A 26,028-nucleotide genomic window follows, 5' to 3' on the forward strand; every position below is an offset into this window, starting at 1 on the left:
ATGTCAATTCTACCCAAACTCATCTACAGATTCAATGCAATCCCAATCAAAAGTCCAACAACCTACTTTGCAGACTTGGAAAAGCTAGTTATCAAATTTATTTGGAAAGGGAAGATGCCTTGAATTGCTAAAGACACTCTAAAAAAGAAAAACGAAGTAGGAGGAATTACACTCCCTCACTTTGAAGCTCATTATAAAGCCACAGTTGTCAAAACAGCATGGTAATGGCACAAAGATAGACATATAGATCAATGGAATCGAATTGAGAATTTGGAGATAGACCCCCAGATCTATGGCTGACTAATCTTTGATAAGGCCCCCAAAGTCACTGAACTGAGTCATAATGGTCTTTTCAACAAATGGGGCTGGGAGAGTTGAATATCCATATCCAAAAGAATGAAAGAGGACCCCTACCTCACCCCCTACACAAAAATTAACTCAAAATGGATGAAAGATCTCAATATAAAAGAAAGTACCATAAAACTCCTAGAAGATAATGTAGGAAAACATTTTCAAGACCTTCTATTAGGCGGCCACTTCCTAGACTTTAAACCCAAAGCACAAGCAACAAAAGAAAAAATAGATAAATGGGAACTCCTCAAGCTTAGAAGTTTCTGCACCTCAAAGGAATTTCTCAAAAAGGTAAAGAGGCAGCCAACTCAATGGGAAAAAATTTTTGGAAACCATGTGTCTGAGAAAAGACTGGTATCTTGCATATATAAAGAAATCCTACAACTCAATGACAATAGTACAGACAGCCCAATTTTACAATGGGCAAAAGATATGAAAAGACAGTTGTCTGAAGAGGAAATACAAATGGCCAAGAAACACATGAAAAAATGTTCAGCTTCACTAGCTATTAGAGAGATGCAGATTAAGACCACAATGAGATACCATCTCACACCAGTTAGAATGGCTGCCATTAAACAAACAGAAAACTACAAATGCTGGAGGGGATGTGGAGAAATTGGAACTTTTATTCATTGTTGGTGGGACTGTATAATGGTTCAGCCACTCTGGAAGTCAGTCTGGCAGTTCCTTAGAAAACTAGATATAGAGTTACCGTTCGATCCAGCGATTGCACTTCTCGGTATATACCCGGAAGGTCGGAAAGCAGTGACACGAACAGATATCTGCACGCCAATGTTCATAGCAGCATTATTCACAATTTCCAAGAGATGGAAACAACCCAAATATCCTTCAACAGATGAGTGGATAAATAAAATGTGGTATATACACACAATGGAATACTACGCGGCAGTAAGAAGGAACGATCTCGTGAAACATATGACAACATGGATGAACCTTGAAGACATAATGCTGAGCGAAATAAGCCAGGCACAAAAAGAGAAATATTATATGCTACCACTAATGTGAACTTTGAAAAATGTAAAACAAATGGTTTATAATGTAGAATGTAGGGGAACTAGTAATAGAGAGCAATTAAGGAAGGGGGAACAATAATCCAAGAAGAACAGATAAACTATTTAACGTTCTGGGGATGCCCAGGAATGACTATGGTCTGTTAATTTCTGATGGATATAGTAGGAACAAGTTCACACAAATGTTGCTTTATTAGGTAACTTTCTTGGGGTAAAGTAGGAACATGTTGGAAGTAAAGCAGTTATCTTAGGTTAGTTGTCTTTTTCTTACTCCCTTGTTATGGTCTCTTTGAAATGTTCTTTTATTATATGTTGTTTTTATTTTTTTTTATTTTTTTTTCCATACACTTGATTTAAAAAAAAAAAAGTTGGAAAAAAAAAACAAGGAAAAAAATATGTAGAGCCCCCTTGAGGAGCCTGTGGAGAATGCAGGGGTATTGGCCTACCCCACCTCGATGGTTGCTAACATGACCACAGACATAGGGGACTGGTGGTTTGATGGGTTGAGCCCTCTACCATAGGTTTTACCCTTGGGAAGACGGTTGCTGCACAGGAGAGGCTAGGCCTCCCTATAATTGTGCCTAAGAGCCTCCTCCCGAATGCCTCTTCGTTGCTCAGATGTGGCCCTCTCTCTCTAGCTAAGCCAACTTGAAAGGTGAAATCACTGCCCTCCCCCCTACGTGGGATCAGACACCCAGGGGAGTGAATCTCCCTGGCAACGTGGAATATGACTCCCGGGGAGGAATATAGACCTGGCATCATGGGACGGAGAACATCTTCTTGACCAAAAGGGGGATGTGAAAGGAAATGAAATAAGCTTCAGTGGCAGAGAGATTCCAAAAGGAGCCAAGAGGTCACTCTGGTGGGCGCTCTTACACACAATTTAGACAACCCTTTTAAGGTTCTAAAGAATTGGGGTAGCTGGTGGTGGATACCTGAAACTATCAAACTACAACCCAGAACCCATGAATCTCGAAGACAATTGTATAAAAATGTAGCTTATGAGGGGTGACAATGGGATTGGGAAAGCCATAAGGACCACACTCCACTTCATCTAGTTTATGGATGGATGAGTAGAAAAATAGGGGAAGGAAACAAACAAACAAACAGACAAAGGTACCCAGTGTTCTTTTTTACTTCAATTGCTCTTTTTCACTCTAATTATTATTCTTGTTATTTTTGTGTGTGTGCTAATGAAGGTGTCAGGGATTGATTTTGGTGATGAATGTACAACTATGTAATGGTACTGTGAACAATTGAATGTACGATTTGTTTTGTATGACTGCGTGGTATGTGAATATATCTCAATAAAATGAAGATAAAAAAAAAAGAGAGAGAGAGAATGGTAAACCATATTAGAAAAGAAGAAGGAAGGAGGAAGGCTTCCTAGAGAAGGTAACACATGAGGTGGCACTGGTTATTGTATCATCATTCCTCTCCTCAGGAATGTTGGCCCTTGACCATGGTCTTAAAACAATTCTACTCGAGAACCCAGAGAGTGGCCGTGGAGAAGCCTCCAACACATCCTCATAGCCTCCTCACCAACAGGAAGATGAAGTTGCACATTAGCTGAGTCAAAGGAAAGAAGTCAGAGCCAAGATGGAGAAAACAGTCAAGAAAAGGAATGGGAAGAGGAGAGCTCAGCCCTGGACAGTACTTGTTTCCACAAGATCTGCTGTTTTGTTTGTTTGTTTGTTTGCCCAAGTAGACATAATAATTTAATTCCAATGTATCCTGCCAGCCTTGCAGACTCCTCTCTGGCAGCCAGTGACCCGTGTGCTGCACCCATTACCTCCAGTGGCTGGAGGACTTTTTGTTTTTTTGGTACCAAATTACTTTTTTTGAAGGAATGGTACAAACGAATGGACTTTAATGGATGATGGATGTTTTGATACAACTTACCAAAAAAGTAGAGGTAAGCCCAATGTGTATGCTCTGCACCAGCAACCATGGACATCACCTCCATGGCTGTGGGAAAGCCAGCCTCAGGCTTAGCTCTGGTCATCACTATCTCACAGGTTGTGCTTGTCAAAGAGATCTCTGCTGAGCCCGATTCCAGACCCTCATCTTGCACAGGTAGGTTACATAATCATGCAATTCTTTGATGGGTTTCACCTGCTCATGCAGGCAATGTGTCTCAATAAAGTCACACAAATGAGGGTCATTTCTTGTCACTGACCAGTTTGAGCAGTTCCAACAGGGACTGGGCTTAAAATCTCCATATAATTATCTTTATAAACACTGAATTAAAAAGTAATGAAGATAAAAACAACTAATCTGATAAAACAGTATTGGCAGACTTGAACACTATAGAAAATAATTATTTTAAAATTCACTATCACTATCAACTCCAAACTATAGAATTTAAATATAGATTGGTGTGTACAGAACAATATTCCATATAAATAACTTTAGCCTTTAAAAAAATGAAGTTACAGGCTGACGTTATGTTCTGTATTTGAGTATCGACAGCCCTTGCCATTACACAGTCAGTGTAAAAAAGTTTCAGAGGGTCAGTTTTATTTAAATGTAATCAGGTTATTTTATTCATTGTTATTGCTTTGAGGAAAAGGCTTTATATGCAGTAGACTTATGACAATATTGTTTGTAATGATCAGAATTAAATTTGTATAGAGCAGAATTTTAAAATGAATGTAAATAGCATTAAACATTTTCTTTCTGCAGTCTGTACCAAATAGGATCTTTTTGTAAACTAAATAAAAACATATTATAGTGCGAAAAAAAAAAAGTCTATTTACAAATAAATTCATACCCACAGGAATGTGGATTAAGATTATGTGCGTCTATTGAGGGGGGTGTACATAATTCAATTTACCTCAACCTAGAAATGGAATTGATGTGTCATATGATAATTCTATGTTTAACTTTATGAGGAACCACAAAAGTGTTTTCCACAGAGCTGCACCCTTCTACATTCCCAACAGCAGTGTACCAACCAATGCTGGTTATTTTCTGGTTTTTAAATAATAGCCTTCTGTGCTGGTTTGTATATAATATGTCCCCCCAGAAAAAGCCATATTCTTTAATGCAATCTTGTGGGGGCAGACGTATTAGGATCGATTAGATTGGAATCCTTTGAGTGTTTCCATGGAGATGTGACTCAATCAACTGTGACTGAACCGTTTCATGGGATAATTTCTGTGTAGGTGCAAACGTGCCCATTCAGCGTGGGTGTTAATTGGATCGCTGGAGTCGTATAAGGCGTTCACAGACAGAAGGAGCTCAGTACAGCTGTGGGTGACATTTTGGAGAGGAGCTGCAGCTAAGAGAGGACAAAATGCCCCAAGAGCAACATTTTGGAGAACATCATTTTGAAATGCAACCTGGGAGCAAGCCAATGCCAGCCACATGCCTTCTGAGCTAACAGAGGTTTTCTGGACACCAGTGGCCGTCCTTCAGTGAAGGTACCCTATTGTTGATGCTTTACCTTGGACACTTTATGGCCTTAAGACTGTAACTTTGTAACCAAATAAACCCCTTTATAAAAGCCGATCCATTTCTGGTGTTTTGCAAAAAAAAGGCAGCATTAGCAAACCGGAACACCATCCTAGAGGGTATGAAGTGGTCTGCATCTGTATTAAAGCGACCCTGTTTACAAATGCCCACCACCTAACAGCAAGTTGGTGAGGGAAAGAAAACCAGAAGCAATTCTGTTTGCAACAACTAATATGTTGGGTATTTCCAATGGCTCAAGATTCTGGAAAGAGAGGGTCCAGGAAGGAATTACAAGGGTTTGGAGAGGAAATGAATAGTTGGTGTTACAAGGACTCCTTTGTCTCTACAAACTATAAAAATGCAAAATGGTCATGCCTGCTCCTTCTTGTAATTCAGATGCATGTTTTATTCTCAAGGTGGAGAACTTGTAAGGAATCCAGTGTTTTATTTAGGGACAGAAACTCAGGGCACCACATTTACTCAAGACCCAGATGAGAACCTGGGGCCCAAGTCACCATTAAAGATGTCGGAACAAGGGAAAAGGTTAACGGCAGCATTGTTCAACCATTTCTAGGGTACAAAAGTTGCCTTGGGAAGAAATATATTGTTGACTTTCTTTTTTGTAATGCATCTGCTTTGAAGCTTTTCCTGTTTTGAAATCCTATCAGCTCTAAAAATCAAGATATTTCCTCAGCTTATTTATGTAAGAAGAAAGATCCTTATTGATACTTCTTTTACAAAGGCATTGAGAGCCTTGGGATGAGAAATTTTTCAGAAGCTGCCTGTTTTGACATATGCTTTGCTATTTGCCTTTTTATTTCCATGTCCTTGAAAATGAACTTTTAACACTTTGTTCTGATTGCTAAGGTACACGTTTAAGCTGTCAGTGGAAATGTAAAAAACTGGTTATATTGTTTAAGATCCCGGTTATTTCCTATGTAATTATTGGCTATTATTCAAGATTAAATAAAATTAAGGATTTTGATTTTCTTTTGCACTGTTCTTTCTGTGTGCATCCCATTTACATTAGTACACACTAGTCTGAAAACATCACAAACTTACATGAAGAGATTGTGATAAGAGGTTGGTTAACAGAGAGGTATAAGAGCTTGTCCTCATTTTGGAAAGGGATGCTTACTTAAAAATTCTTAGACATCGAGCTTCCTGTCTCTTTGATAAGGAAAAAAGCGTGTTATGCAATGATTTTTTTTTAAATAAGCAACTGATTCTTTGACTGTTTTTTTCTTTAGCCTTAACTTGCCTGGTTTTGAGCCTGCAATGTTTCCCAGACACCATCATAAATGAGTTGTAAAGACTGGTGACATTTTGGGGGTCAACTGCGTAACTGTGAATGAAATATGCTCTTGCCTCCGGGACCAATCTCCCACTGTTTGAAAAAAGAGAACCCAGTTGGTGCACAACTGCTATCACCAGGCACTTACGTTTTTGTGGATTTAAATCTTCCATTCAATTAATGTTCATTGATATCCTATTGTGTGCTAGCCACCAAGGATACACCGCTGGGCTGTGGTCCTTGCCCTCACAGGGCTTACACTGGGGGGAGAAAAATACAAGAAACTACTGGCCTGATAGGGGTGAGGGCTGGAGGAAGCAGGGGGTGGTTCCAAGGGGGCTTCTGGGAGGGAGCCCAAGACCACAATACAGGGTTGGCTGGCTAGGATAGGCTCTTCATTCTGATCTCCAGCCAATTGATAGAGCTATAAGCACCTTCACCTCCAGAATCAAGGGGGAAAAAACTGAAATATTTATTGCTTTGTCACACCAATGAAGTCCATCCTAAAATTAAGTTCTCTCCAGCTAAATAAAATGTCATTTTATTTACCTGTTGCTCACTCTCAAACTCTCTCTCTTGTCCTCTTCTGAATTATTATTTAATCATTTTATTAAGTGTGTAATGACTTATAACCACAGTAGAGTCTTATTCTCTAATGAGATAGGGGGCTGAATCATTGAACAATGAAAAATTTTAAAGTCAATGAAAATGGTATACTGTTAAACAATATATATGCTAAACATATAATTTTTATCTTAAGACACACACATGCACATCGGTTGACCATTGTTTTAAGTGGAGTCACAAGAACTTTTCTGTGAGTGTGAACAAATGATTGGAGTGCTGTTCAGTAGAACATTCCAGAATGATGGAAATGTTCTATACCTACATTGTCCAATACAGTAGCCATTAGCCACATGTGGCTCTTGGGCTCTTGAAATGTGGCTGGTGTGACTGAGGAGCTGAATTTTTAATGTTGTTTATTTTTAATTAATTTAAATTTAAATAACCACATGAGGCTCAGGACAGCTCAAGATAAGAGTTCTGTGTAAACTTCTCTGTATAAACCACACCCATAAGCCCTGTCTATGATTTTCAGTCTTAGTTTCTGTGGTAGCTTGGAGTAAAGTACCCAAAAATATAAATAAATAAATAAACCTGTTCTTAATCCATTCCTGTGGGTGTGGACACACTGTAAATAGGAACTTTTGATGAGGTTACTTCAGTTAAAGTGTGGCCCAAATGAATCAGGATCTTAATCCTATGACTGGATGCCTTATTGAAAAGGTTACATAGAGAAAAGTATGCAGCAAGAAGTTAGAAGTTGATGGAACCCAGAAGAATAAGGAGAAGATGCCACCATGTGCATTGCCTTGTGATGGAAAAGCCAAGGAATCCCAAAGATTGCCAGCCCAGCAGAAGATATGGACCCTGAAAGGAGGCAAGCCTTCTAGACTCTGAAACTGTGAGCCAATAAATCCCCGTTGGAAACCAACCCATTGTATGATATTTGTTTTAGTAGCTAGGAAACTAAAACAGCTTATTTACAATGGAACGAGAACTTAAAAACCATTGCAACGCATTCTGAGAGCAGAATCCTTCCAGATTCTAATATTCATTTCTGAATAATTTACAATTATTTTACCCACATCTAAACTGATACCTGCTCTCTGTGGCAACTTGCATCTTTCAGGTCTTTCCAATCATTCAATACTCATTTTCTCTTCCCAATCCTGTCTGGCTCTCCCCCTTGAGCTTCTTGTATTGCAACCTGATGGTAGGAGGGAAGGAGTCCCAGTGGGCAGAGCTTTGTGGGGTTTCCTCACTCTGAGCTGCACAAGAGCCATGAAGACAGAATCTGAGAAGCTGAGGCAGGGATTGGAAATGGCAAATCCCAGAAAGTGTAGCCCAGGGGGATCCAAGGACCTCTGTGGGGAGGGATAATACAGTCTTGTATGAACATGTTTGGCATCTCTGGCCTTAAGAGGCTTAGTTCTCTGCATCTGTGAATCTAGAGAGGCACAAGGACACCAAGAGATTCCTTCTCAGGTTCTCATGAGGGACTACACCCACCTTCTGCCACACATCCTCCATCCCTGGTAGAAAGCCCTTCATCGTCCACTACCAGAGGTTGGCCTCTACCTGGGCAACAACCAGACCCATGCCCTATTTTAAAAATAGCCTATGAAAGGGAACTCAGCAGCTAGGGAGAAGAATACCAGTGACAATAAACAAAACACTTCGCCAGTGAGATAGAGCTTCTGGAAAGTGACAGAGGACAAGTCAAAGAAGCAAAAAGATAAGGGCACTTAAGGAAACGCAAATGCATTGCAAAAAAGAATAAAGAATGTCTGGATCTTTTAAGCATTCATCATAAGATTTCTATATTGAACAGGATTGCCAGATATAGTTAAAAAAAAAAAGTACTAAATGTGAATTTTACATAAACAACAAATAATTTTAGCATGGTGTCCCATACCGTATTTGGGACCTACTTTCCTCTAAAATTATTTACTGTTTATCTGAAATTCAAACATAACTGGGTGTCCTATATTTTATCTGACAATCCTACCATTGAACAATTCAGTAGACAAATTGATGAGAGGATGGTCAGTGATGAGATATGAACTAGTTACTGAAAACAAATGGGAAAACCCTTGCTGCACAGAACAAGCAATAAGATGGGAAAATGAGGTAAAACATGAAACCAAGTGGCAGATCTGGGAGACCTAGCATGAGCAATAATATGAATTCTAGGAGAAAAAGGAAACAAAGGAGAAGCAATAATTTAAAAATACATAATAGAAGAAAATACTCCCTAAGTTGAAGAGACCCAGGAGTCTGGCAATTGAAAGGACTCTCAGAGTTCTAGGTTTGAATAATGAGGAAAAACGCTCACTTGGGTATGTCCTGGAAAAATTCCAAACAGAAAGAACAAGTTATCTGCAAAGGGAAAAGCATTCTGTTGACATCTGACTTTTTACCTGCAACACTGGAAGCTAGAAGATGATGGAATAATATTTACCAATGACTGGGCTGAAGGCAACTCAGAAATACTCTGCTCAGACAAGATGGTACTCACCAGCCAAGGTGAAAGAAGGATACTATGCACATTCTCGCTTGAGGAAAACAAAGGCTTTGAACAGAGAGAAGTAAATCAGAGACAGCAAGATATAAGAAGATGGAGATGAGAGAAAACAGTGATGAACAATGAACCCAGCAACACAGACTCATAAAATTAAGTGGATACTGACGGGTTATTGACCATGTAATGTAAATGCCAAATAATTCCTTTGAAAACAGAAGGGACATTATAGTAATAATACTTCAGAGCTGACATCCTAAAGTATCTCAGACAAGCCTAGAAATTAGAGGTGGAGAGGAAGAAAGGCAGTGAAAATGTCCCAAATGTCTCACCTGAGAGGGTGGGGAGGAGTGAAGAGGAGAGAGGAAGGGAACCTTCTAGAAGCTTCATTTCCCATATCATGGGGACATGTGGGAAGCAGAACATCAAGATGTGGGAGCAGTGTACCTTTCCTGAGGAAATAGAATCTTATCCACAAATAACAACATATAGATGCCTTATGAGCACAGAAAAGGGAACAGAATTAAACAAAATTTCAATAGAACATCCAAAGCAACAAGGGGTAAAATAGAATGAATAGAATGAATAGAACATCCAAATCAACAAGGGGTAAAATAGAATGAATTGAAACCTGATGAAATCAGCAAAAATAAGGACAAAATAAAAAGAATAATGTAAAATAAATAATAATTATGAAGTAATATAAAATTTGAAATTTTTATAAGTAATATAAACTTTTGAAGTAATGTGAAATATAGAATTAAATATATCAGTCTTTACACTAGAGAAAAGCTGAAAATAAAGGATGGGCAAAGATGCCAGGAAAGCACAGTGAAAAGTACAGTAGGAAAGAAAATAATAAAATAAAGATGGAATTTAAGGCTAAAAGCACTAAACAGGACAAGGAGGGATTTTACATAATGATGAAAGGTATAATTTGTTAATTAGATACAGTCACAAACTTATTTTCACCAAATAAAATAGCAGCTAAAGATAAAGCAAAAACGATTTCATTTTAAATACAAGGAAGGCTTCACTACCCCACTTTAAGAATTTTAGGTATCAAGTAGACAAAAAATTAAGTAAGACCATAGATGAATTAAACAATATAATTAATACACTTGATTTTAGATAGATGATAAACAGTTGATGGATGATAGATGATATAGATGATGATGGATGGATGGATGGATGGATGGATGGACAGATGATAGATAGATACATAGTTGATCAGTAGATAGATGGATAGACAGTATGTGTGTATATATAGAGAGAGACAGAGACAAAGAAATAGACTGTGTTTCTCAAATAGGAAACATGTTTTGCATGTTCATGAAATATATGAAATATTTACAAAAATTGGTCTCAATTTTTCATATTCCAATAAAATTAGAAATAAATATGCAAAAAGTGACTGAAAGCTCTTAACTTTTTAGAAGTTAAGAAACTTACTCCTAGATAATCCTGAGGACAAATGGGAAATCAAAATTAAGATGACTAAACTCTCTGGAAATAAATGAAAATGAGAAGGCTCCACACCAAAACCTAAAGGACATATCTAAAGCTAGACTCAGAGGATGTTGATAATTTTAAATGCCTTAATAATTTTTTACAAGAAGATGACCAATGGAGAATGTAGTATTCTCCTAAAAATGTAGAATAACAACAATAAAATAAGACAAGAGAAATTAGAAAAGAGGGGGAAAAGCAGGTTCATTTAAAAGATTAATGAAATGAGCAAACCCATTCTGAGTTTAAGGAAAAAAGGAGAGGATCATTTTATGCAAGTTTCACAATTGTAGGTGAATACTACGTGGAATTCTGTAGCAAATATTCAAAAACCTTTAGGTAATGAATGATTTCCTAGAAATAAAAATCTTTACTGAAACTGATCTCAAAAAGTGGAATACTTGATTAGATCATCATGGAAGAGATAAGAAAGATGATGAAATATACACCTTTTAAAAAAGGCTCCAGGACCACATGAATTCACCTTCAAAAAGGATATAAATCCAATATTATTTAAACTATTTCAAGCCATAGAAAAAAAATGGAAAGCTCCTTAATACATTATATGATTTCAACATCACTTTAACACCAATTTCTAGAAAGTAACAAAGATAATTCTAAAAATTAAATGTATACCAACATTTGTCTTTAAAAAAAAAACTTCTTTGCTTTTGAGCTCATATCTCTTTAGTTTGTATACTGCTTAATTAGATTATATGAATACAATAAAAGATCAATTTACCTCCACAATATTAGGAAAAAATTAACTGATTCTTGATAAACATATTAATCAACTATTTCCAAAACGGTGCTGCATAACCAATCACCCCAAAACTCAGTGTTTCCATGATCACATTTATCCTCCTGATCGTGGGTCTACAGGTCAACTGTGGTTTGCCCTATCCGGGCAGAGCCCAGTGGGAGCAGTGGGGGTACGGGGAGAGCAGCTCTGCTTTGGGCTGCAAGTCAGCCAGGCTTGGCACCAGGCTGAAGTTTCCTTCATGGCCTGCACCACTTGTCTCACATCCTCCTTGAAGCAGTAGCTTCCCAGGGTGATGATAGATACACAAGCTGAGTTAAATCACCCAACCACATAGAAGCCTCTGTCCATGTCATGTCTACCATATTCCTGCGGCCAAAGCAAGTCGTATGACCAAACCAACGTCAGTGATGTGGGGAAGTGTATTCCGCCTATAGTGGGAAGAGGTGTGCAGTGTGATCCTCCAGATTGTCACAATAAGCCTACAACTTAACTGGAGGGCTGTAAACAGGAAGCCAAGTCAGCTGGTGAAAGCAGTTTATTATATGCATTATAGGAAGCAGCCTATTAGCCACACCCTTTCGTTTTGTTGAGGACATCAGTCTGTATGCTTTACAGATGGAACAAAGAGAGATGGTGAATTGGGTAAGTGAACAACGAATAAAATTAAGACTTAGTTAAGTTAGTGTGTTCCTTAGTTATTTATTATTAATTACAAACAAGGGTACAAATTCTTCTTAGGTGCTCTATCCTAAGAGTGGAACAAGGGTACTCATTAAGTGCACCATGTAAGCAATGGCCACATTTACTGTAAATGACCATCTGTGTGTCCCTCTCCCGTTAGACTGTGGGCTCCTCGAGGACAAGACCATGTCCTGGCACCTCCATGGCCCCAGCACCTAATATCATGCTTGGCATATCAGGCAGGCAGTTAATTTTCCCGAGTGAGTGACAGGTCTCCTTGGCCTGTCCCAGGGCTGCGATTGCTCTCCAGCTCCTGAGTCCAGTTGGATGGCCCCGCCTTTGGAAATGGCCTCCCCACTCCAGACATGTGTTAGGGGACCTTCCAGTTCCATATGGGGTGGTTCTGCCTCTGGGGCTGCAGCTCTTCTCTCTTAAGACATCTCTTAGTCTTGAGCCTATTGAGCTCCCCAGACCCACCCTTCCTTCAGTAAGGCAGAATCAGGCTCCCTGAATTTTCTTCTGGCCTTGCTTCTTCTTCTGAATCTGCCTTGCCCCTGCTCTGTCAATTCAGTCAACGTTCCCTGAGCACCTACTACATGCCCAGGACCATGTGTAGACTTCCTTGGGGACATGAAGATGAACCAATAGATGTATGTCCCCCAGGAACTTACATCCTTACATAAGGAATTTTCCCTTCCCACTTCTAAGCAAAATGCCTCATATCACATTTGCAACCCTATTGTCCAATTAGAACTTATTTGCTTACTAGGCTGCAAAGATTTTCTAAAACTAACTTATAAGTTGTTGTGTGAGTACAGTTCTTCTGGAACAGACCTGTCTGACAGAAATATAATGTAAACCACAAATGTGATTTCAAAAATTTTAGTAGCCAAAATGAAAAAGAAGAAACTAAGTTTAAAAGTATTTTTATTCAATCCAGTATATAAAAATATTTTTATTTCAATATATAATCAATATTAAATTATCAATGAGATATTTTATAGTCTTTTTTTGTACTAAGCCTTCGAAGCCTGGTGTACGTTTTAAACTTATAGCAAATCTCACTTTGGACTAGCTATGTGTTAAGTGCTCCATAGTCACCAGGGCCAGTGGCTACCATATTGGACAGCGTAATTCTAGAAAATCAATGTCTCCCCCAGAATCTTGTTGAACAGTTGTTGTCACTGAAATTTACTGACATGGCCATTGTTTCAAAAATGTGTCACAGGGGCTTAGGTTTCCCATTTATTATTATAAATTATTTCCCATTTTTTAATAATAATTTCCTGAGGGCCTTCTGTGCTAGTTGTTTTAAATAAGTTATTTCATGTAAACCTAACTCAAAAATATTATTGTCCTAATTTTAGAGATGGGAAACTGAAGTGCACAGAAGTAAATAATCTGCCTCAGTTCTTATACTTAGGACATGTTTACACTTGTGCTCTTATCTTCTAGCAGAGTTCAGTAAACTTATTCTGTAAAGGACCAGATAGTAAATAATTTAGTTTTTATGGGTCTGTTCTAGTTTGCTAATGCTGCCAGAATGCAAAACACCAGAGATGGATTGGTTTTTATAAAAGGGGGTTTATTTGGTTACACAGTTAGAGTCTTAAGGCCATAAAGCATCCAAGGTAACACATCAGCAATCGGGTACCTTCACTGGAGGATGGCCAATGGTGTCCGGAAAACCTCTGTTAGCTGGGAAGGCACGTGGCTGGCGCCTGCTCCAAAGTTCTGGTTTCAAAATGGCTTTCTCCCAGGATGTTTCTCTCTAGGCAGCAGTTCCTCAAAGATTTTACTTTTAGTTGCACTTGGGTTATTTGTCCTCTCTTAGCTTCTCCAGAGTAAGAGCCTGCTTTCAATGGCTGTCTTCAAACTGTCTCTCATCTGCAGCTCCTGTGCTTTCCTCAAAGTGTCCCTCTTGGCTGTAGCTCCTCTTCAAAACGTTACTCACAGCTGCATTGCACTGAGTTCCTTTTGTTTGCCAGCTCATTTATATGGCTCCACTGATCAACTTAGACCCACCCTGAATGGGCAGAGCAACACCTCCATGGAAATTATCCAATCAGAGTCCTCACCCACAGCTGGGTGGGGCACATTCCAAAAAAACACTCAAAGAATCACAATCTAATCAACACTGATAACATCTGCCCACACAAGATTACATCAAAGATAATGGTGTTTGGGGGACATAATACATTCAAACCAGCACAGGGTCATTAGGTCTGTGTCCAACTACTCATGCCACTGTTGCATGAAAGCAGTCATAGACAATATACAGATGGGTGTAGCTGTGTTCCAATAAAACAATTTACAAAAGGCAGTGGCTGGATTTGACCCGTAAGCTGTAGTTTGCTGACCCCTGATCTACAGAAAAGGTTGTTTGTTTAACTTTTGCTTTATTTAACTCTAAATTTCTCAGGACACTTGGCAAAAGATTAATCTGGACACTTAGCATTTACTATGTGCATAAATTCTCAGAATAAGATAAAAGGAGAGGCTTAAATTTAGAGAAAGTTTAAGGAAATGAAGAATCCCACCAAATTCCATTTTTTAAAATATTCTCTTACCTTATTCTTGAAACAACCAACAGGAGATTTTATATATATATATATGAAATACTTTCTACCCAAAAGAAAGATTGCTCAGCAACAGAGGGAAGGAAGAGAGAGATACAGGGCAACTTTGGGCTTCCCATCAGCAGACCAGGCCAATAAATTCCCAATCATACAACCAACTCCATTTTTTTCTCATTCCAAGTCACCTTCTGATTATGATTTGGTTTCCCATGAAGCCCATCTGCAAGAAAATAATGTGCTAATCAAGATTTGGCAACTGTCTTGTCTTCCCCAACCTTGTTTCTTATTGTAACCAATAAACTGAGAACCTTGTTAGTATGAGTCCATGATCCTGGATCAAATCAACTCTGTGTACAAAGGAAAATCTACCTTCTTGGCCTGCAAAGATGAAGGAAGGACCCCAGATGGTAATAAAATTACCAAGGTCAACCAAGGTCACTTTAATGTCCAGCTGCTCTTTCTAGGCTTTCTGGGTTTTGCACCGTTTATTTGACCTGAGAACAACTTTAGAGGGAAGCAAAAAGAAAAAGGAAGGAAGGAACGAAGGAAGGAAAAGAGGTAGAGAGGGAGGAAGGAAGACCGAGACCCTGTCCTGGCACACACATGGGGCCAACACCTGGTACTGTGCCTGGCATATCACAGGCACGCAGGAGGAGGAGGAGGAGGACACTGGCAGTGATCCATACATTTTCTTTGCTCCCGTATCATTTTTAACAACTTGATTGAGGTATCATTCACATACCATACAACTCGCCCATCGAAAATGTTCAACTCAGTGGCTTTTCATATATTCAGAGTTGCGCATCCAACACAATCAATTTAAGAACATTTTTTCATCACCCCAAAAGGAAATCCCACACCCCTTAGCTGTCAACCCCCTGATCGTCCCATCCTCCTCCAACCCTAGGCCTACTCTGGACATTTCAGGGAGGGAGGGAGGGAGGAAGGGAAGGAGGGAGGGAGAGAGGAAGGGAGGAAAGAAGGAAGGAAGGCACTCACTTTCCCAAGTCACCATTTTTCTCTCCTCTATTCCCAAGAGTCATCAGCAAAACCCTTTGCTAGGGTACTCAGTCTTAAAAATCGGTACATCTGCCTCCTGAAGGCAGCCAGCTTGGATCCTCACGATCACTTACAATCCTTCCTGCCCTCCTGAACTTTCTCAGGAAGAGGAATTTCTGGCCCCCATCTGGGCATCCTTGGCATTGGGGAGCTCACATACCTTAATGGAATGAGCACCAGTTCCCAGAAGGCCTGGCTTATCCTAGATCTGCAATAAGGACAAGCCCAGGCTTCACAGAGAATCAAGAGAGAAGCTGAAATGCTGTGGGAAACACACAAAGGGATTTGGAGTCCAGTGGAAAAAGTTTCTGGAGGACGACTCTCAGGATCACCAGACACAGACATGGCCTCAGGGCAGAGGTTGGGGAAGAGAATGAGAATCAGGACAGACTGCATTGTCATGCACTCTGTCATTTCTAGAAAATGCCATGAATTTTGCTCTTCCATGGCTGTGAGGAACGCCCTCCATTTACCACCACCCCCCACCACCAGGTCTCTCCTCCAGTCCACTGCTCCAGCTCTCTGCCCCAGAAGGCTGGCCTTTGTGGATTACATCTCACTCTCACTTCTTTTTGGGTACAGCCAATGAAAGGAAGCAGCTGGAGATCAGACGTCAGGAGGAGAATGAGTCAGGGCAGTTAGTCCCTGGATTCTCTCCATGCCAGGTCACTGTTGCTGTTTCCCTCTGCAGAAGGCCCCTGTGTATACAGCTACCCTCTCTGTGCACCCATAATGACTTCCAACCCTTGCTCCAATGCCTTAGGTTGTCCCTATCCCGTGTTTGGTTCCCTTAGGCTCTGCCCACACCTTCTTAAGTAGTTACTTTATTGATCTCCTCTCTGTGCCATCTGTTTCCTGCCGGATCATGGCCATGTGCTCTCTGCACAGAATGCCCTTCTCCATCCATCTCTGCCTCGTGGATACTTCAAGAAGGAGAATAAACATCACCACCTCTGTGAGGAACTGAGGTAGGAAAGAGTGTCAACTGGAGTCCTACAGACCTGGGGCAATGTCTTGGCTCTGCTCTGTGACCAGGAACAAGTTATGCCCATTCTTTGAAAAATGGGGATGATGACACTCAGCTCACAAGCTGTCATGGGGCATATGCAGTCCGTAAATGCTGGTTTCCAGCTCCATGATGTTGGCAGTGATCCATACATTTTCTTTGCTCCCACATCATTTTTAACAACTTGATTGAGATATAATTCACATACCATATAACTTGCCCATTGAAAATGTACAACTCAATGGCTTTTCTTTTTTTCAGAGTTGTGCATCCATCACAATCAATTTAAGAACATTTTTTCATCACCCCAATAGGAAATCCCAAACTTGTTGGCTGTCACCCCCTGATCGTCCCATCCTCCTCTAACCTTAGGCAACCACTGATCTGCTTTCTGTCTCTATGGATTTGCCTATTCTAGACATTTCCTATAAATGGAATCATACAATATGTGGTCCTTTATATCTGGCTTCTTTTACTCAGGATAATATTTTCAAATTTCACCCATGTAGCACATAGTATTTCATTTCTTTTTATTGCCAAGTGAATTTCCACTTGGAATCCATGTATGCATGTACCATATTTTATTTAACCATTTATCAGTACACAGGCATTTAGGTTGTTTCCACTTTGTGGCTGTCATAAATCATGCTGCTATGAACATCTGTGTATCCCGTAGCATTTTCTACATACCTAATAGAGCTCTTATCACACTCTATCATTTGTTGATATGTCTGCTCTTCATCCCACCCCACCCCACTCACTCACCAGACAGGAAATTCCTGTGGGCTGTGTGTATGTCAGGGTAATTTTTGATATACATAGAAACTAGCACAGTGCCTGCCACATAACACACCTTCAAAAATGCATGTGGAATAATGATTCCAGTCATTCTGTCATCTTTGATAACAGTAAAAATGCCCAGGGCCATATCTATATATGGCAGTGTAAGAAGAAAGAGAGGAAATTCTCTAGTCTGACACATCCTTTGGCCTCCTGTGAGCCAGGGCCTTGGTCATCTCACAATCAGCTTTTTAAAACCACTGGCCTCACCTTTCCTCACTTCCTTAACCACAACTCTACTTAAAAGGGTCTTCCATCTTGCCTGAATTGTTTGGATGTTCGTGGATAGTATGGGGGTTTCATTAAACATTTGCTATGCACCAATAACAGCTAGACCTGCCCACACAAACCCACCCTCAGCCTCAGATATGAGAGAGGGTTTCTACCAGCATTTGTATCCCTTAGTAGGAACTGGGAACAATACCGATTGCTCACTCCAACTATGGATCCAGATATATTACTGTATGTTCAAGAAAGAGTAGACAGAAAGCAAAATTCATTGTAGTGCCTGATGAGTCTTATGGATCAAGACTGGAAGGTAGCACATTAAAATAGAAAAACATGGGCATCTAGTTAAATATTATATATGGAATATGAGCTTTTTATGAGGTTCTGTATATGGCGATGAAGGTACGGGGTTATTTAGAATGTAATGTTGCAAAGACCGAAACAGAATACCCTGAATCGGAATTAGAAAAAATTCTCAGTTTGAAAAAATTATGTCTCTGAAAAACAGATGGTCCTGCAGACCAGATAAAAAAATGTAGAAAGAGAGACAGGTAGTGGAAAAAGTGTGGTTGAGTTTGGGAGCAATTTGTTTTGGATGTTTTTGGATGGGTAAAAGGGATATGTTCAGCCTCTATGCTTGAGAGCATCTTAGTATGGAATCATCCCATCATCTTTTGCAACTTTTTGCTTTAATTCTGCAAGCATGCAACCAGCCATGCACTCTCATCTGTCTTGCTGTGTGAAGAAAATATTGAATCCTAAGATGATGAAATATTTGTCTGACAAATTTTTAATGTTGACTGGTGATGCCAGCTATTGTGGCAGCAATTAATTGCTCCTTCTGGGGCTTGCCACCACCAAAAATGGCAGAGTCCACCTGGAGATTTGATGATAAGAAATCAAGAGTCCATTAAACATCCTGAAGTTCAACAGAAAGAAATAAGTAAGCTAAATAAGGTTTACAGATTTTCCCATGAAATAGTTTTACACTGGGAGACTGTTTAGCCAGAATAGCCATCATCTGACCTCTTATTGAATAATATATTTCCAGACTTAGACATCTTAATCTCAAATCTCAAATGAGCAGTATGATTTAAAAAAGAAAGAAAGAAAGAAAAGTGTGTCTCAGAACATTTGGGGGGAACTCCTGGATAGTAAAAAATAAATTAGTTTTAAATTCATGTATATCCTAGAAGTTTTATCTAATATGAATGTATCATACAAACTAACTGAAGAATGTGCTAAACATAAGTCATCATTTGGCACCCATAAAAAACATCATTAACTTGAAAATGGAAAAAAATGACATATACCTAAATATTTAGCAAAAGAAACAGCAATATATTTTATTTATCAGTTCTCATACACACAAAGAGAATATGCTTTACACTCATTTCCTTTAAAAATGACACACACATAAAAATGATAAATTACTTTTTTAAATGAAGTTTTTATTTTCCAGGAAATCGATGTCGATCTGAAGAGAAGACTGTGGCAGAGGTCCCTTTCGACAGAATTTGATGTAACAGCAACACAGAAACTGAAGGAGGGAACGATGCTGCAGCTTTGATGAAAAGATCCATCATGTCCTTCTCCTGGCTCTGCTTTTCTTCTTGAGGTTTCTCTTTCAGCCCCTACATCTGAGCCATCTCTTGCTCAGTAATAAATGACATTTGTCCCATGAAAAAAAAGGTACCCAGTGTTTTTTTTTACTTTAATTGTTCTTTTCCACTTTAATTTTTACTCTTATTATTTTTGTGTGTGTGGTAATGAAAATGTCAAAAATTAATTTGGGTGATGAATGCACAACTATGTAATGGTACTGTAAACAACTGAATGTACGCTTTGTTTTGTACGACTGCATAGTATGTGAATATATCTCAATAAAAATGAATTTAATAAATAAATAAATAAATAGTAGGTTGTGAATATTGGGAAAAATAACCCTGTGTAAACTGTGGACAATAGTTAATAGTACTATTTTAATCTTTCATCAATTGTAACGAATGTAACCACTGTTAAAAAGTAGAATTACAAAAAAGTGCTATCATCAATTGTAACAAATTTTTCACACCAACGCAAGTGTTGATGGTGGGGTGGTGTATGGGAATCCTGTATTTTATACAGGATTGTTCTGTAAACCCACAACTTCTCTAATAAAAAAAGATCTTAGGAAGTTTTAAAATGACAGGGTAAATATTGTTATTGGAGCCAAAAATATTATTATGCACATATCAGTGTATTACAAAAATCTGCTTCTTAAATTTATGAAAAACAATTGTACAGGAACTTATTTTAAATAAAATTACTTTTTTAAAAGTGAAAAACAAGTTAAAGACAAAAAAAAAGCTGTTTGGGAAATGATAAAAGTAAGAATGCATCCAAAAGTTGATTAAATAATGAAGAGAATAAATTTGAGAAACACTATCAAAATTTTTACAAATCAATGATGAAAGCATGAAAATATCAGGGAGTAGCAGATAAACTGGATAAATCACAGAGATCCAACTGAGTGATTTTCCACAGAAAAAGACAGAGCAAATAGATCAAAGTGGCAATCAAAAATATAATAACAGAAAACTTAAACTAAGCATTTTTGATTTGGGAGAATAAGATAACCAACATATTTCAGGAAAAACTGACAAATAAACATCCCTACCAAGATAGATACTGGTCAAATTTTCCAAGAAGGGTAAAGGACTGAAAAGCGTCCTTTGGGTTAGGCAATCCAGAAGTCAGGTTAAGAGTCAAACTTCTTGAAACAGCTGTTTACTCTTTCTAACTTCATTTCTTTGCCCCCATCCTAGCCCTCAACCAACTCATGACATCTATCGAATCCACTGAAGTTTCTTTCCCAAGAAAACCTAGACTTCTTGTAATGAAACCACGGAACACTTATCAGCTCTTGCCTTGCCTAATCTGCTTGCCCTATTTGACACTGTTGACTACTCTTTTTGAGAAATATCCTTTTTCCTTGGTTTCAGAAATGCCATATTTTCCTTGTTTCCCTCTCACCTTTTGTACTTTGACTCATTCTCATTTCCTGGATCCTCATTTTCTCCATCCTTTACTTTAGATGATGTTCTAGGCTCTGTCCTTCTGTGTATTTCTCTCCATCCATGCTACTACCACCCTACCCCAAACCACAAATTATCTTTCAGCTAAGCTCCTGTAGTAGCCTCTGGTCTGGTCCTCCAGCAACCAATCATACATCCCACCCACAAGTCCATTCATCACTACCCAAATCCACCACACATACCTATGCAAAACATTTAATCACCTCTCTTCTTTTAAAGTATTTTAGGCATCAGACTCACCTTTGCTGGACATCGTCCAGCCTTTCTCAAGTGTAGCACCTCTTTTCTCAACTTCTGGCACTGGCATGCTATCTTCCCTTTGTCTGTACACTTTTTGTTCCCTCCCACTTCCTATCCCTCAGCCTCACCAACTCTGACTCATCATTAAGATTTCCTCTTTTGAGTTACCACTTTCTCAGAGAGGCTTCTCCTTTCTCCTTAACTGGGCTAAATTCTTCTAGCCATTTGTCCCCCATAGCCCTTTGAAATTTGCTAGCATTCATCACATTTTTATTATACATTTAATACCAGTTGTCTACAATTGACTTTAAGCCCTAGAAAAGTTGAAGCTGTCACTTATGCTGCTGCAGCTTTAGGTCTCAAGAAGTGCCTGATACCGGTAGATGCTTAATTCATATTTGTTAATTTGCACTGAAAGGGAGAATACTTTAAGTTCTTGACCAGAGGAAAAAGAATGAGAATTTCTCTTCTGCAGTAATACAAGCCACAACAAAATGAAAGAGTAGCTATAGAGCTTTGAGGGAAGAAATTTCGTGGCTCCAACATTTATTTCATACCCAGTTAGCTTCATTGAAAGACAACCAAAAGACAGAATTGGACAGTCAAGTCTCGCATGAAATATACCATTCAAGTATCTTTCCTCCAACACTGTTTAATTATACATTTGGTGTTTGAAATTATATATGTGTGTAAGTTATGTGTGTCTTTGTATAAATATTAATATATATGAGATGTTTGAAAAGAATAAAAAATTGGAATAGCTACTGAAATCAGTTAAAGGTCCAGAGTTTGATAAATGAAAGCATGAACCAGTGATGAGTGGGATAAATACAGACATATCCATACTGCAGGCAGGGTGGGGTGGGGTAGTGTGGGGAGCAGGAATAAAGCACAGGCCAAACCAACCTTATCAGCTGCCCCTTTTCTAGAATGGAGAAGGGAACGAATATGGAAAAGAGCAGTAGCCCAATTTGGGAATACAACATTGATGGTGAATGGGATCTTAGATCTCCCCATGGCTTCTCTTTTCCTCTTGGTCCCTGCTTAATTTTGCAACTCTGAGGATAACACTAACGGGACTTCAACACAAGGACCCTTTTCCCCTAATCCAGATTTTAAAAGGTCATCTTGAACCGTACACGTGGAAAAGGAGTCAGCATGTGCCAGGCACTGTGCAGGAACTAGAACTTCCAAGGTGCCCTCCTTCTGACTTCAAAACTGGTATGTCCAATGTGTCAAAACTCAACTGAACAGAAAAAGAGGGTCAAGGGCAATTCTCAAAAATTACAAATTCAGTACAATTACTCATCACTCAAGGATGTGGACAAGGAATATGTTCCAGTTTGCTAATGCTGCCAGATTGCAAAACACCAGAGATGGATTGGCTTTTATAAAGGGGGTTTATTTGGTTACACAGTTACAGTCTTAAGGCTATAAAGTGTCCAAGGTAATGCATCAACAATCAAGTACCTTCACTGGAGGATGGCCAATGGCATCTGGAAAACCTCTGTTAGCTGGGAAGGCACGTATCTCCTCCAAGTTCTGGTTTAAAAATGGCTTTCTCCCAGGATGTTCCTCTCTAGGCTGCAGCTCCTCTTCAAAATGCCACTCTCAATTGCTCTTGGGGTGTTTGTCCTCTCTTAGCTTCTCCAAAGCAAGAGTCTGCTTTCAATGGCTGTCTTCAAACTGTCTCTCATCTGCAGCTCCTCTCTCAGCTCCTGTGCATTCTTCAAAGTGTCCCTCTTGGCTGTAGCAAGCTTGCTCCTTCTGTCTGAATTTATATAGTGCTCTAGTAAGCTAATCAAGGCCCACTCTGAATGGGCGGGGCCACATGTCCATGGAAATTATCCAATCAGAGTTATCACCTACAGTTGGGTGGGTCACATCTCCATGGAAACACTCAATCAAAGAATTACAATCTAATCAACACCAATATGTCTGCCCACACAAGACTGCATTAAAGAATATGGCTTTTTCTGGGGGAAATAATACATATACAAACTGGTACAGGAGAAAAATAGGATTCATGAGTAAAAATGCTGTCACAAAGAAATGCTGATGGGAAAATAATTAAATCTTTCATATGATATAGATTTACTCCATCAAAATATGAGACCCATATATAATTAACAACCATATGTAGGAATGTGCTGCCCTACTAAGGAAGAAAATATTAAGGAAACTAATAACTAGGATAAAAAAAGTCTTAACTGATTTTAAAAAAATAGCTAAGAATACAGTAGCAAAAGTTAAAATCACAGGGGAAGCAATTTTAAAGAGTACTTCTGATACAACAAAAAAATCAAATGAGCAAAGCAGAGGACAAAGATGATCAACAGTACAAGAACACAGGAAAATTTTAAAGATATTTAAAAATATAACAGACCCAGAAGGCAAATAATAAAGATACAAATTAAAAATATTAGGTGTACTTGGGAAAGGAAAAACTGTACTGAAAACAATAATGATAGATACTACAGTAGACAATTTTATTGTCCTAATAAAGTGTTTGATATTGTAGGTTGGGAGAGCTGACTAAATTCTAAGCCCATTTAGTGACCAGAACACATTCAAATTCAAAAACCAGGAAAAAAAGTCTGCAAGGACTGTAGCAGAATAAAAAAACACCTGATTCTTCAAAAGAACTAAAATCATGTTTGCCTCATTTTTCTCATTTCAATAATAAATTTCAAAAGTCAGTAGAGAAAGTTTTCAAAGAAAAATGTTGCAAAACAAGAATGTTACATCCAACCAAAGTTGTCATTTATGTGCAAGAGCAGCTGGAAGATATTACCATATTTAAAGATCTGAGAAAAATTGCTATCAGTTACCCAGTTTGATAGGAATACTTGAAAAATATTTTCCTTTAAAATAAAAATACATTAACTGAAAAGAAATATAATGGAAAAGGATTGATGTTGACTCTATCTTTGGTAGTGACTTCAGCCAAAGATAAAGAAAGGGGTTAACCACTAACGGGAAAACTGTTGTAATTATTAAGTCTATTTAACATATTTAATTACATCGAAGCCCACCCACCTACCTCCAAGAAAAAAAAAAAGACCTAACAGAAAAAAAAAGTCTGAGAGCATAGGTTTGGGGTCTTTTTTTCTTTGTTTTAAATTCAAAGTTAGTGTTTCTCACTATATTGTAATTAATGAGTAAAAAATTGTCCATTTCCATTTTGAGTCTTGTTGGAATAATTGATACCAGACTTTCCCTCCCACTGAACAGAAATACAAAACTGGTAAGAAAGAAAGAAAGAAAAGAAAGAAAGAAAAGAAAAGAAAGAAATAAAAGAAAAGAAAGAAAGAAAGAAAGAAATTGAACAACAAATGATGCAAAACTATGATCCCTGAAAAAAAGAAAACAAATGTGGAACCCTATTATTGCCCTGGATTTCTGTTTGAAGGCACTTTCCAGTCTGCAGCACAGGTTAGGAAGGGTAAGCCAAACAGAGCACGGTGGCATGGTGGTCCACTGAGCTGAGGAGATAGATATTGGAATTTGGGGAGGTCAAGACAACTACAATTTAGAAGGCTTATACCAGAAAGGAGGGAGCTACACAGAGGAAGAGCAAAAAAATCTGCATGGGATCTCTTTGTGTATGTTGTTGAATATTAAACTCTGTTTGTATAGGGTGGACCCAGGAAGCTCCAAGTTGAACCATTCCCAGAAGTGGGAGATTTTTTACTTCCAACCAGTCAGAATGGATGGACTTCATTGAACATCTATATCCAGTAAAAATAATTCTTTAAAATAAATGTGAAATAGACTTTTTCAATGTACAAAACATGAAAGAATTCATCTGTAGTGGGACTGTACTACAAGAAAGGTGTAAAATGTACTTTGAGCTGAAAGAAATGATACCAGATGGAAAATCAAATCTACAAAAAGAAATGAAGAGCATCAGAAATTATAACTATGCAGAAAAATAAAAAAAGAATTGTTTTTCTTGTTTTTAATTTATATAAAATGCAATTAACCATGTAACACAAAAATAATAACTGTGTATTTTGGGATAAAAAAAGAGATGTAGAAGCAAAATGCAAGGCATGAAAAGAACAAAGATCAGGAGACAGAAACTGAAATATTCTGTTGTATGATTATTACATTATACATAAAGTAGTGTCATATTAATTAAAAGTATACTGAGTTAAGTTAAAAATCTATATTATGACTCACTGAGAAATCTGTTTTAAAGAAAGAACAAAGGTATAGTTTATAAGCCAATAAGAGAGACAAAAAAAAAAAACACTAAAAACAAGCAAACAAACAAAAACAACAAAAAAAACCTCAATCTAAAGAAGGAAAGAAAAGAGTTAGAAGGGATCTAAGAACAGAACTAGAAAACAAGTAACAAATGGAAGATTTAAACGCAGCTATATCAATAATTACATTAAATGTAATGCCCTAACCACTCCCATTAAAGAAATTGTCAGAACTGAAAAAAGAAACCACAACTATATGCTACAAGAAACTCTATGACTTCAAGAAATGAACTCGAAACATAAAGACAAGATAGGTTAAAAGTATGACATACCATGCAAACACTAACACAGGAAAGCTGGAGTGATTATATTAACATCAGACAAAGTAGACTTGAGGACAAGATATATTACTAGGGACAAAGAAGAACATTCCAAAATAACAAAAGAGTCAGTCCATAAAGAAGATGATTTTCAATGTGTACAAATTTAATAAAAGAGCTTCAAAATAAATTATGAAAAATCTGACATAACTGAAAGAAGAAATGAAATAAAAGTTGAAAAGTCAACACTCCTCTTCCAGCAATTAGAACAAATAGGAAAACATCAAGGATGTAGCTG

Source organism: Choloepus didactylus, chromosome 22, assembly GCF_015220235.1.
Source record: "Choloepus didactylus isolate mChoDid1 chromosome 22, mChoDid1.pri, whole genome shotgun sequence".
NCBI classification, from domain to species: Eukaryota; Metazoa; Chordata; class Mammalia; order Pilosa; family Megalonychidae; genus Choloepus; species Choloepus didactylus.